At 38.9% G+C, this 12,496-nt stretch overlaps 1 protein-coding gene across 1 annotated transcript in view; it reads right to left on the reverse strand.

The window, feature by feature from the left end:
* Positions 1-12,496, reverse strand: part of LOC128696874 (protein slit) — a gene marked incomplete in the record, with an annotated part of 659,908 nt that overhangs the window by 495,916 nt on the left and 151,496 nt on the right. Inside the window, 1 exon segment of the mRNA XM_070096038.1 lies at positions 5,212-5,283.

Here is a 12,496-nt window from a genome sequence, read left to right on the forward strand (position 1 = left end):
ACAGCTGCCTGTTATTGTTACCCCTGCCTGTTATTGTTACCCCTGCCTGTTATTGTTATCCCTGCCTGTTATTGTTACTCCTGCTTGTTATTGTTACCCCTGCCAGTTATTGTTACTCCTGCCTGTTATTGTTACTCCTGCTTGTTATTGTTACCCCTGCCTGCTATTGTTACCCCTGCCTGTTATTGTTACTCCTGCCTGTTATTGTTACTCCTGCCTGTTGTTGTTACCCCTGCTTGTTATTGTTACCCCTGCTTGTTATTGTTACCCCTGCCTGTTATTGTTACTCCTGCCTGTTGTTGTTACCCCTGCTTGTTATTGTTACCCCTGCTTGTTATTGTTACCCCTGCCTGTTATTGTTACTCCTGCCTGTTATTGTTGCTCCTGCCTGTTATTGTTACCCCTGCTTGTTATTGTTACCCCTGCCTGTTATTGTTGCTCCTGCCTGTTATTGTTACCCCTGCCTGTTGTTACTCCTGCCTGTTATTGTTACTTCTGCTTGTTATTGTTACCCCTGCCTGTTATTGTTACCCCTGCCTGTTATTGTTACTCCTGCCTGTTATTGTTACTCCTGCCTGTTGTTGTTACCCCTGCTTGTTATTGTTACCCCTGCTTGTTATTGTTACCCCTGCCTGTTATTGTTACTCCTGCCTGTTATTGTTGCTCCTGCCTGTTATTGTTACCCCTGCTTGGTATTGTTACCCCTGCCTGTTATTGTTACCCCTGCCTGTTATTGTTACCCCTGCCTGTTATTGTTACCCCTGCCTGTTATTGTTACTCCTGCCTGTTATTGTTACCCCTGCTTGTTATTGTTACCCCTGCCTGTTATTGTTGCTCCTGTCTGTTATTGTTACCCCTGCCTGTTGTTACTCCTGCCTGTTATTGTTACTTCTGCTTGTTATTGTTACCCCTGCCTGTTATTGTTACCCCTGCCTGTTATTGTTACTCCTGCCTGTTATTGTTACTCCTGCCTGTTGTTGTTACCCCTGCTTGTTATTGTTACCCCTGCTTGTTATTGTTACCCCTGCCTGTTATTGTTACTCCTGCCTGTTATTGTTGCTCCTGCCTGTTATTGTTACCCCTGCTTGTTATTGTTACCCCTGCTTGGTATTGTTACCCCTGCCTGTTATTGTTACCCCTGCCTGTTATTGTTACCCCTGCCTGTTATTGTTACCCCTGCCTGTTATTGTTACTCCTGCCTGTTATTGTTACTCCTGCCTGTTGTTACCCCTGATACTATAGGCATTACCAGTAGTTTAAATGTTTGACTGGCTCTGTGCGGGCATTAAATGAGCACTACATCCTTTTTATCTGGGATATCTTTCCTACCTTGAGCGAAGACGTCAACACTTACCAATATTCCAAACGAGAGAGCGCCCACCTGATTTGAACAGTGCTACCACTGGCAATGTCTCTCTTCCTACGTTCTCATTATCTACCCTGTTATTTTTCTGACCTTCGCAGGATTTGTCTTAGTGTTCTAAATGAGAGATCAATTGATATTATTATACTGAATTCATTTTTACGCTTCCTGCTCCCTTCGTTCAGTAAGATGGTTCTTCCGTGTTTTGCATTCGGTGTTTAGCTTTAGAGTTTCATTCTGTAACATCATGTTACTTTCTACTGCCCACTGGAAGACTGTCTTGATATCTGCTTGCAGATTTTCCGTGACTTCTGCAGAGGCAGCTTTCATGACAGTTTTGGTATTGTTTGCAAAGAACGATACGAAACTGTTTCTAATGTTATCTATATCTGCTATGAGGATGAGAAACTGTAAATGCACCAGGACCGCCCTCAGGTTCCGAGCTTTTTACTTTGCTAAGGACAGATTTGGCTTCGTTTATTACCACTGTGTAATTTATTCTTGAAAAACTGACTATGCAGACTTTGCTGTTAGGTCTTTTGATTTTATTTTACGAGCTATTACTCCCTGATCTCATTTATCAAGTATCTTCAGCCAGTAGACCAAATCTGCATATTGGTTTACTTCCAAATCCTCCGATTTTGTCATATTTGTTTAGTAGTTGTTATAAACAGGATCTCGACTCTCTAAATTCGTGCTGATTTGGGCGGTGTTTACCTTATATTTACCAGATTTCCACACCAGGGGGTCATCGCCCCCGCGCCCCGGTCCCAGACCAAGCCTCCGGGTTACTGGCCTGATCAACCCAGCTCTTGGTACCGGGCACATGTCTTTCAATAAAATTTCGAATTTGGCGTCTCGCCACCCTTTCAAAGACTTTTATGATGAGTGATGTTCGTCCTAATGATTTTTTTTTTTACCAGAGCTGTACTCCATCCTTCATGCAGAAGAGAAATATCTACACTTATCACGGCCATTAGATACACTTAAGATATAAGCTCTTTCTCCAAAGAACTCTGTATTCTTAGGAGAAAGGCCTGATTTTATTGCATATTTGATGTTTCGGAACAGTTTAAAGAATTTTCTGACGTACATTATTTTTTAAGCTAAATTGCGGAAATTATCACACTTTTAATATAAATAAAGCAACAGCTGCATTTTATGGAAAAAATCAGAAAAAAAATCGTATTTCTCACTTCAAGTTCAACAATCATGCCGTGGTGTTACATGTGTGAGCCGAGGATCCTGCCACCAAGCGGCAGGTTCCGGAAACTCAGACTTAACAAATGGTAAGGAAGTTCCTTCTGGCCTTAACATTTGCCCGGGGTATGTGTCCAGCTGGCCTGTGGCTGGGCCCCAGCTCAGCAGACATGCCAGCCTCTTCCTGTGCACCGGGCATGGTCATGATTTCCATTTCCTTTTCATATTCTGGGAGATATTACGTCATTTCTGATTTGTAGGATGAACTGATAAAGACTGATTCACAATGCTTAAGAAGGGAGATCCTCCTCTAGGTGAAAGTGTGGGGACCCATAGCCTCCGAGAAGTGAAAGCTATTTGAACATTCTACTTCTCCTAACGCTCTATTATATATATATATATATATATATATATATATATATATATATATATATATATATATATATATATATATATATATATATATATATATATATATGTCGTGCCGAATATGTAAAACTGGTCAATTAGCAAGAACTCATTTAAAATTAAGTCCTTTCTGAAATTTTCTCGTATACGTTTAAAGATATATTTTTTTCATTAATGTTGATGTAATTTTTTTTAATTTTGCACCAAAAGGATCTTAGAAAACTTACCTAACCTTATTATAACAAGAGCAATTTATTTTAGCCTAACCCAACTAAATATATTTTAGATTTGTTTACAATAATTTAATACTAAACAAACACAGTGAAATATATTTTTTTCGTTAGGTTCAGAATGATTTTAGCGAAATTATTGCATACACAAATTTTGGCTTGTCCTATATGGCAAGATGAGCATTGCTATTTAAGCCAAGATCGCAAGTTCTGCCTATCCGGCACGACATATATATATATATATATATATATATATATATATATATATATATATATATATATATATATATATATATATATATACACACACACACACATCCTAGGTAGTAGGTTAGGTTGGTAGACAGCAACCACCCAGGGAGGTACTACCGTCCTGCCGAGTGTGAAACTGAAGCCTATAGCTGTTTTACATGATGAAAGGATTACTGGTGTATTTTTACCGTCTCATAAACATGCAGGAAAACAGGTATAACTTATACTTACACTTAGGTCACACTAAACATGCATATACATGGACATATATTTCCACACCCATCTGGGCGACTAAAATACCGGGAGCAAGGAGCTAGTAAACCCTTCTACTGTATAAACTACTAGATGTCAAGGGAAATTGTTTTTCTTTTTAGGTCAACCTGTCTCAGTGGAATATGGCAGGTTTGTTAATATATATATAATGTCGTGCTGAATAGGTAAAACTGGTCATTTAGCAAACACTTTTAAAATTAAGTCTTTTTTAAAATTTTCTCTTATACAAAGACATATATTTTTTCATTTATATTAATATAAAAATTAATGATTTTGTAAAAAAAGGATCTTAGTTAACTTACGTAGCCTCATTATAACAAGCGCATTTTAATTTAGCCTAATCCAACTAAATGCATTTTATGACTCACGAAATCGTAATGACACGATTGCAAACAAACCATACCCCGGCCGGGATTGAACCCGCGGTCAGAGAGTCTCAAAACTCCAGCCCTTCGCGTTAGCCACTAGACCAGCTAGCCACAACGCATTTCATAAAAGTTTGTAACAATTTAATAATAAACACCAGAATGAAATATATTTTTTCCGTTAGGATCAGAATGATTTCTGAGAAATTATTGCATACTCAAATTTTCTCTTGCCCTATTCGGCAAGAAAAGCCTTGCTATTTAAGCCAAAATCGCAAGTTTTACCTATTCGGCACGAAATATATATACTTTATAATGCAAAATTATATACAGGTATGAAGGACACATTGATACTAGAAGGATGTACAAAATAATAAAAATGAGAGGTACATAAATACATAGGTGACTTTGCGTAAATCTAAATATTAAAAATAAAAGTACAGATCAATGTACACTGCCATAACAACACCAGAAGAGTAACTGGCGCCACTATGAAACCCTCCTCGTGTCAAGCATACTAAGAAAAGCGATAAAATTTACGAGTTTTGGTACAACACTGGTTAAAGGAGGAAGATACAATACCGGTGAAGCAGAGGAAACACGATCACAACTGACAAGAATCTCTGAGACAACTGTCAAGTCTTATTAGAAATTGCAGGAGAAAGTCGCGCGGGGGTTGAGCGCACAACGTGGTTTTCCCTCAGTGACTGACTGATCCTGATGAGAAGACAAGTGAGCAATAGTTCAATAACTTTTTTGTTGAAACGTTTCGCGTACGCGGTAGGCAAAACGTTTCAACAAAAAAGATACTCAACTGCTGCACATGTGTCCGACTCATCAACTTGTGGGTATTTTATATCATTTTCAACACCGTTGACTGATGTATACCAGTGTACCAATGTTGACAACATCAGCTTGGTAAACTGACCACGATGAATTGACATCGAGTGGACGCCAATGATCCAGGTAAATTCATAAACGAAACGTTTAAACAAAAGCTGGTGAATGACAAACCTGAAAAGACTGGGTAACAATAACAAGCAATATAAGTAACCAACCAAGACGTTTAGTAAATTAGTACAACAAGATGATAGACAAAGACGTAATCATGGGTACTCACAGTTTGTAAAGACCGGGGCAGTTGGTGAAGAGGTTGTCAGGAAGGTGCTGCAACCGATTGTTGTCGAGACGTCTGCAAGGAAAAGATTTTTTTTTTTTGGTATAGAAGACATATAATAATGATGAAGACTCACTGGGAAAGCATCATTATGTATAGAAGTTATATAATAATAATATTCAGGATATGTTTCAAGAACATGTTAAAGCACCAGCTACCGACCACAGTAACCTTTAAGCAGTTTAGGTGTGTGCTCGGGATCATCCTGGTATACTGAGTTGAACCCATGAGAGCTAGCAAGAACATGCAGCGACAACTCTATGTAAGACTGAAAAAATGTCTACTAAGGCTAAAAGTATCTAGTTGTTAGAATGAAAAGTTTATTTCCTAGGCCCAATAGTTGTGGTGTGCTTTAAGATAACTGAACGTTACAGCAATCTGAGATAAACTGAGCTAAACCGTTTCTTCCCCTGAATTTCTTGGAACGTAGGCGAGGATGGTATATCAAAATTTCATCAGAAAAATCCTGGAGTGCCTAGTCCCAAACCTGAATACTATAACAACTCCATATGAAAACAAATCACTTGGCAGGCGGTGCAAAGTATCTCCAATAAAAAGCAGGGGCGCGACGAGTACACTAAGAGAGAATTCAATGAGTGTCAGAGGTGCCCGACTTACCCACGCCTTGCCTTCGTGCATAAGGGGAAATTGCCAACAAACCCCTCTCCTGTCAGGAAGAAACTTGACAAATTTTAAAATTTCTTTACAAGCTGTCCAACATTCGAACCATGTTGGACAGCACGCAGTCCAACATGGTTCGCATGTTGGACTGCGTGCTGTCAGTAGTAACAGCCTATTAATTAGGCCTTGATCCACCAGGAGGCCTAGTCTGGGGCCGGGAAGCTGGGGCACTAACCACTGAAAGCATTCTTCATGGTCATCTTGTCAGGAGGTGGATGTGAAGGAAACATTCCATGCTTGCACCTTATTAGGAGGCGGGTCCCGTGGGGGCGTCATTACCCCGTGAATTTCTGTATTAAAAATGGTAAGGTTAGGTCGAAAATATGTTTGTGAATTTATAAAAAGAGTTTTAGTGTACCGCCAACATAATTTAACAAAAATTGCTCCTAAACGAAAAACCGACGAACCAAATTATAACTTTGGAATGCCGTATATGGTTTGAAATGCGTAAAAAAAGAAAGCCTTTAAACGATGTGGAACACTGAATAGCCAAAGACTTGGTAGTGGGTACAAGGAAACCTGTGACAAGTTTGGTAACATGGTATTTTATGGTGACTGAGTTATAAAAAACAGACCAAGATTCACATATGATTATAATAATTATTATTATCATTACTATTTTCAAAAGCAAATGTATATGGTACAACAGAGAGAAAGAGAGAGTGGGAGTGAACACTACAATGTTTTGCGGGACAGCTTGTGCTGTTGATAAACTGGTTGCCAACACGAGGGTCGTGACCTCAACTAAAATTGGAAGAAACTGAGCGATTGTTTACATATTTTTTCAAATGTTTTCTTTAATATTTTGCTATAAATCTACAATGTCTTGCTGGGATTCTCTGTAGATTCCAGTACCATTTGGGTCGCGAGGGCTGGGTGACTACTTCTAACATTTATACATGGACGTGGGGCGAGACTAATTCTGTTGTTGTGAAAATGGAGAAATGCTACATTTTTGTCCGGCCCTTTCTCTGGCTGTCTTTCCTCTCTTCTCATGTGACTCCTTAAAAAAATTATCAACAGTCACTGATTACCTCAATCTTTGTTTTTCAGCAATAATTATGTCCAATTCGTCGTTGAAAACAACACAATAGTCTACATCGGGAGGCTTTCCTACCTGCCATATCAACCAGGCTGTGATGGATATGTGGCTTGGTTGATCAGGCAAGCACCAGTTGAGCCTGACCCATGGCCGGGCTACGGGAGTAGAAAAACTCTCCAGACTCATCAAAGGTATATCTAGTCTCTTTATCTCCAGATCCTGAACTCTTTCCTCCACCTTCAATATATTTATAACTTTCTGTGCCTTCATTGGTCATGCTTACTCCTTCCTACCACTGGGGTTCATTTCTTAGTTCTGGTATGCCCATAATAAGTGAATTATTCCTGTCAACAAATAACACGATGTTATTCCAAGCATTAATTTGTTTACTAAATTTATCACCTTACCTTCATTCTCCACACACACACACACACACACACACACACACACACACGCCTACGTATTTCCTCCCAATTTGGGTCTATCATTCTTGTCCTTGAAACTCCTATGTATATCTATTTTCACAAAATTTAGTTCTATCTTTTCTAAACTTCTCTATGTCCTCTTTCATCGCTCCCAATCCAAGTACTGTCTTCATTATATATGTCTTCATGTCTCTTACAGCCTGATACACTTCATCAGTAATCTCTGAGTGTTTATTGAATCAAGATTGTCTCCAAGTGCATTGTTATGCTTTCCCGCCTCACTTCTCCCACTCACCATTTCAAGGGTAATATTTTCAATTTTCATCATTGTTAGTGCATGTGAGAGGAAGGGACGGTAGTGTAAGAACACAGGGATACACGGAAGGCTAAGAAACTAGGCGCTCAGAGGATTAAAAGTACGTGCTGTTTTCAATTTCATCTGTAACAAGCAAATTTACGATTTTAGCTAAAGCTTTCTGGGTTTTTACTTTCACTAACAAGGCAAACTGCACTAACAAGTTACTGCACAATCTCTATCTTCCTCGGTAAGATAAAAATCAATTTCAATGTTGACAAAATGACTATAATACTGACTGCTTACTTGATATTTAGTTCAGTCACGGTGGAAAGTTCTGGAAACATGTTCACACTTTCTTACCGAGGTTTTAATATTGAGCTGTTTAGTAACTAATTCGACCATCGTGATCCGAACCTTACGTTTGAGCTGGACCAGAAGACGCTTCTAAAGTTACCTCATGGAAACCACTTTCAGAAAGAGTCTATATAAATTGAGCAGAGGACACCTTCACTGGATAACTACTACACGAACCATTAACTATTTAAAAGGACTTGAATAATTTTTAATTAAAAAACAAAATTATTTGAAAATATTATATCTGACTGCTTCCGGAAGCGATCATAGTTAAGAGGAACTAGATATCACTTAGGCCTGAGTGTGACGGGTCGAGGGAGACCCGAGGGTAAGCAACACTGGTGAATACAGAAGAGGAGTCAAGGTGCGAGACTCGGAGTTCTAACTGCAGTCATGTCGACACTTACAAGATCCATTACTCCAGCGGAAGAAATCGCCCGGGTACCAGGCTATCATATTATTGATGGTTTACATTGACAAAATGAAGAATAAGACACATGGGTCGGAACGTTTCGCCTGAACAGGCTTCTTTAGTCCAATATAACACTTGAGACATTAAATGCAGTAGTTTTAATATGATCAGTCAGTCAGCTGTGGTAGATGGTCAGTCCCTCAAACCTAGAGTAGTGGTATGAGGTCAGACCACATATTCGTCTGTATTGAACTGAATCCTAATGTTCAGGCGAAACTTTTCGCCAATAAAAATACTCAATTGTTGGACAAGTGTCGTACCAGGGAGTCTCCAGTCTCTGTAGTGTCAGTGCGGTCTAGGAGAGAATTTTTCTAAATATTTAAAGTGTTGTAGCGAGAGTAGCCATCGTTTAGGTCACTTCTGTCATGTACCAGGATGTTGGCCAGAGCGTTTATAACTAGAAACTTTATTGCAACTCGGTATGTTATCAGCACTGTTAAAAGAAAGCTAAGAAGTAATTATTACCTTCCTCTCATGTTGCACATTTATCAGCAATCATAGTTTACAAGGAAAACCAAAATCATGGCGAAGATTTCCAAGTATTCGAATGGTATGTAAATGTCACATTGAGTCAGTGGATACCTTTTTTAACCACGTCCTTTAATTTACACAGTGGGCTGTAACAAGTCTAGCCACTTTATAAAGCCCGCTTCGTGAGAGAAACGTAGCCGTTAATAAAGATATAATTGCCTCTAAAGCGTCAGTTACTCCACCAGGTTTCCTCCCAGGCTAGTAATCATAAGGGACAAGCATTATCGTACCACCTCAACTAATTCTTCGAGGGTGGTGAACCGATCATATCGTTTCGACATCACTGTTTCCGCTGCCTCCTCTGTAATCGAATGAAGAAACCTTCTGAGTAGGCTGTGTGGATAAAACTGTATCCACATGTGGGTGAGAGAGAAACAGCGTGACTAGTCAGTGTTTCAAGTCTGACCGAAACGTCGTCATAAGCTTCTCTGCGCAGGTTGTGTGTATTGTTCCAGTCACGGTATTGTGCCTTTTTGTTCTTTCTAAACAGAACGATGTAGAGTAGAGAAGAAAGGAATAAAATTAAAAAATGAGAGGAAGGAGGATGAGGAAATAGAAGACGCAGATAGATAGATAGATAGATAGATAGAGAGAGAGAGAGAGAGAGAGAGAGAGAGAGAGAGAGAGAGAGAGAGAGAGAGAGAGAGAGAGAGAGAGAGAGAAACAGGAACATAATGGAAGGTGAGTGCATTAGACATGGTTGAACGCACGCGAGGGCGCCGCTGTGAAAGACTTTGAAAATGTGTGTACACCATGTCACTTTGCAGACATGCAGGGTTATAGTGCATGCATGTCAGGGAAGGGAGTGCACATGTCAAGGACAGGAGTACACATGTCAGGGATAGAAGGGAGTGCATATGTTAGGGCTAGGAGAAAAGCAAAAGAATATACGAAAAAATATACGAGGATGAGCAATACGACGTACAGAGCAGGAAGGTAAGATTACAAATGATATAAATTTAGGAAGCGTGGATTGCAGTAATAAGAAAGGCGTAGTAAGTCCAATACAATAATAAACAAGGTGTAATAAGTTCCCTACAATAATAAGCAAGGTGTAATAAGTTCCCAACAATAATAAACAAGGTGCAATAAGTCCACTACAAAAATAAGCAAGGTGTAATACTAGGAAAAGTTATTACTTTATAAAGACTGGAGCAGCAAGAACGACCCACTCACACAGCAAGGTAATAGCGTACAAAGCAAGGTAACAGCACACAAAGCAAGGTAGTAGCACACAAAATGAGGTAATAGCACACAAAGTGAGGTAACCAGTTTTAAAAGAAAGATGCCAAGGATTCTGCGAAGTCAAGAACATCAATGAGTCAAGCAGGGAAGTGACACAAATATCCCAGGTTTTATCTTGCCATATTCCAGCTGTATCTTGTAGATGGTCTCTTGAACGGGTCCAGACGCTCCCAGCACCAGCAAGATTAACACCACCAGTGCCAAAAACACCGGACAATACCACCAGTGATGTCAGTTGAGAGGGATGCCCTCAGCTTCCTAAGATTCCCTAAGGCTCCCTAAGGCCCCCAAATAAAAAATTATAATAAAAATATTGTTTTAAAACTAAGTCTCATAGCCTGTCCTTCCAACCAGAGAGCCACCACGACCCCCCCGCCCACCACACCCACCCCTCCACCAAGCATAGAAACTGGCGCCTTCCCTGAATACAGACAAAGGCAATAACCACCTACAACGACAACAATGATATGTATGAACACCAAATGTGGAAGAGACGACAAAAACGACGAAAAACCAACAGTAATACGAGTGGAAATACCATTAGAGAGACAATGATGATAACCAACACGAAAAGATGACAATAGTTTATGAAAACTCAGAGGCAAGAAAAATGACAAGAATTAACAAAATAAGGAATAAGGTGCAAATTAACAAATTTTGTAGAGTCACTAATACTGACTTTCGTTACGGGTGAGGATTCAATAGATAAGAATGTCTTCCTAGAAGATGAGCAGGGAAGGAATGTTGAATTATCTAGTTTATCTTTAGACGATTTAAAGTGTTTCTTACTTTCTGCTGACCCGGCAGTAGACAAATATATTTAGAACCAGCCTAATCAGTGATGAAGTTACTGCTTAAAAGCAACAAACACAGCAAGCACAGCCTGGCTGCTCGATCTGAAGACACATGTTAACTTCCCTCTTGAAGCAGTTCTTTGAAACTGCAGCAATGTTTTTCTTATTTGCCGTAAATGAGTGACTTACATCAAGCGTCGGATATTAGTACTTACCAGATATTAACACTGATGATCTAACAGTTCCAACCTTTTCACCACCAGTGACCCCTTTTATGTAAATTAATTTTCCCACGGACCCCAGATTTTTTAAAAGGTCTGTCTACTCAACAAGCCAATTTTATAAACTGACAACACACTCATTTTCCCATTTTCATCTTTCAATTGAAAAACAAAATACGTAACTGAGTATGCAATTAAATAATTGAAATGGTTGATGCTGCTCTGTTGACACTACGTTCCAAATTTCAGGTTCAGTGACAGTTTTAAACGTGGATCAGGTTCCACATTCATTCTGTTTTTGTATTTTGATTTGACATAAAACAGCTGGGAGAAGCCTGCTCACATAAATATGTAGTGCTGAACATTAAATATGTAGTGTGGAACAACATTAAATATGTAGTGTGGAACAACATTATATATGTAGTGTGGAACAACATTAAATATGTAGTATGGAACAACATTAAATATGTAGTGTGGAACAACATTAAATATGTAGTGTGGAACATTAAATATGTAGTGTGGAACAACATTAAATATGCAGTGTGGAACAACATTAAATATGCAGTGTGGAACAACATTAAATATGTAGTGTGGAACATTATATATGTAGTGTGGAACAACATTAAATATGTAGTGTGGAACAACATTAAATATGTAGTGTGGAACAACATTATATATGTAGTATGGAACAACATTAAATATGTAAACCATACCCCCGGCCGGGATTGAACCCGCGGTCATAGAGTCTCAAAACTCCAGCCCGTCGCGTTAGCCACTAGACCAGCATGTAGTGTGGAACAACTTTAAATATGTAGTATGGAACATTAAATATGTAGTGTGGAACAACATATATGTAGTGTGGAACAACATTAAATATGTAGTGTGGAACAACATTATATATGTAGTGTGGAACAACATTAAATATGTAGTGTGGAACAACATTAAATATGTAGTGTGGAACAACATTATATATGTAGTATGGAACAACATTAAATATGTAGTATGGAACAATATGTAGTGTGGAACAACATTAAATATGTAGTATGGAACAACATTAAATATGTAGTGTGGAACATTAAATATGTAGTGTGGAACAACATTAAATATGTAGTGTGGAACAACATTATATATGTAGTGTGGAACAACATTAAATATGTAGTGTGGA

Source organism: Cherax quadricarinatus, chromosome 52 (genome assembly GCF_038502225.1).
Source record: "Cherax quadricarinatus isolate ZL_2023a chromosome 52, ASM3850222v1, whole genome shotgun sequence".
NCBI lineage: Eukaryota > Metazoa > Arthropoda > Malacostraca > Decapoda > Parastacidae > Cherax > Cherax quadricarinatus.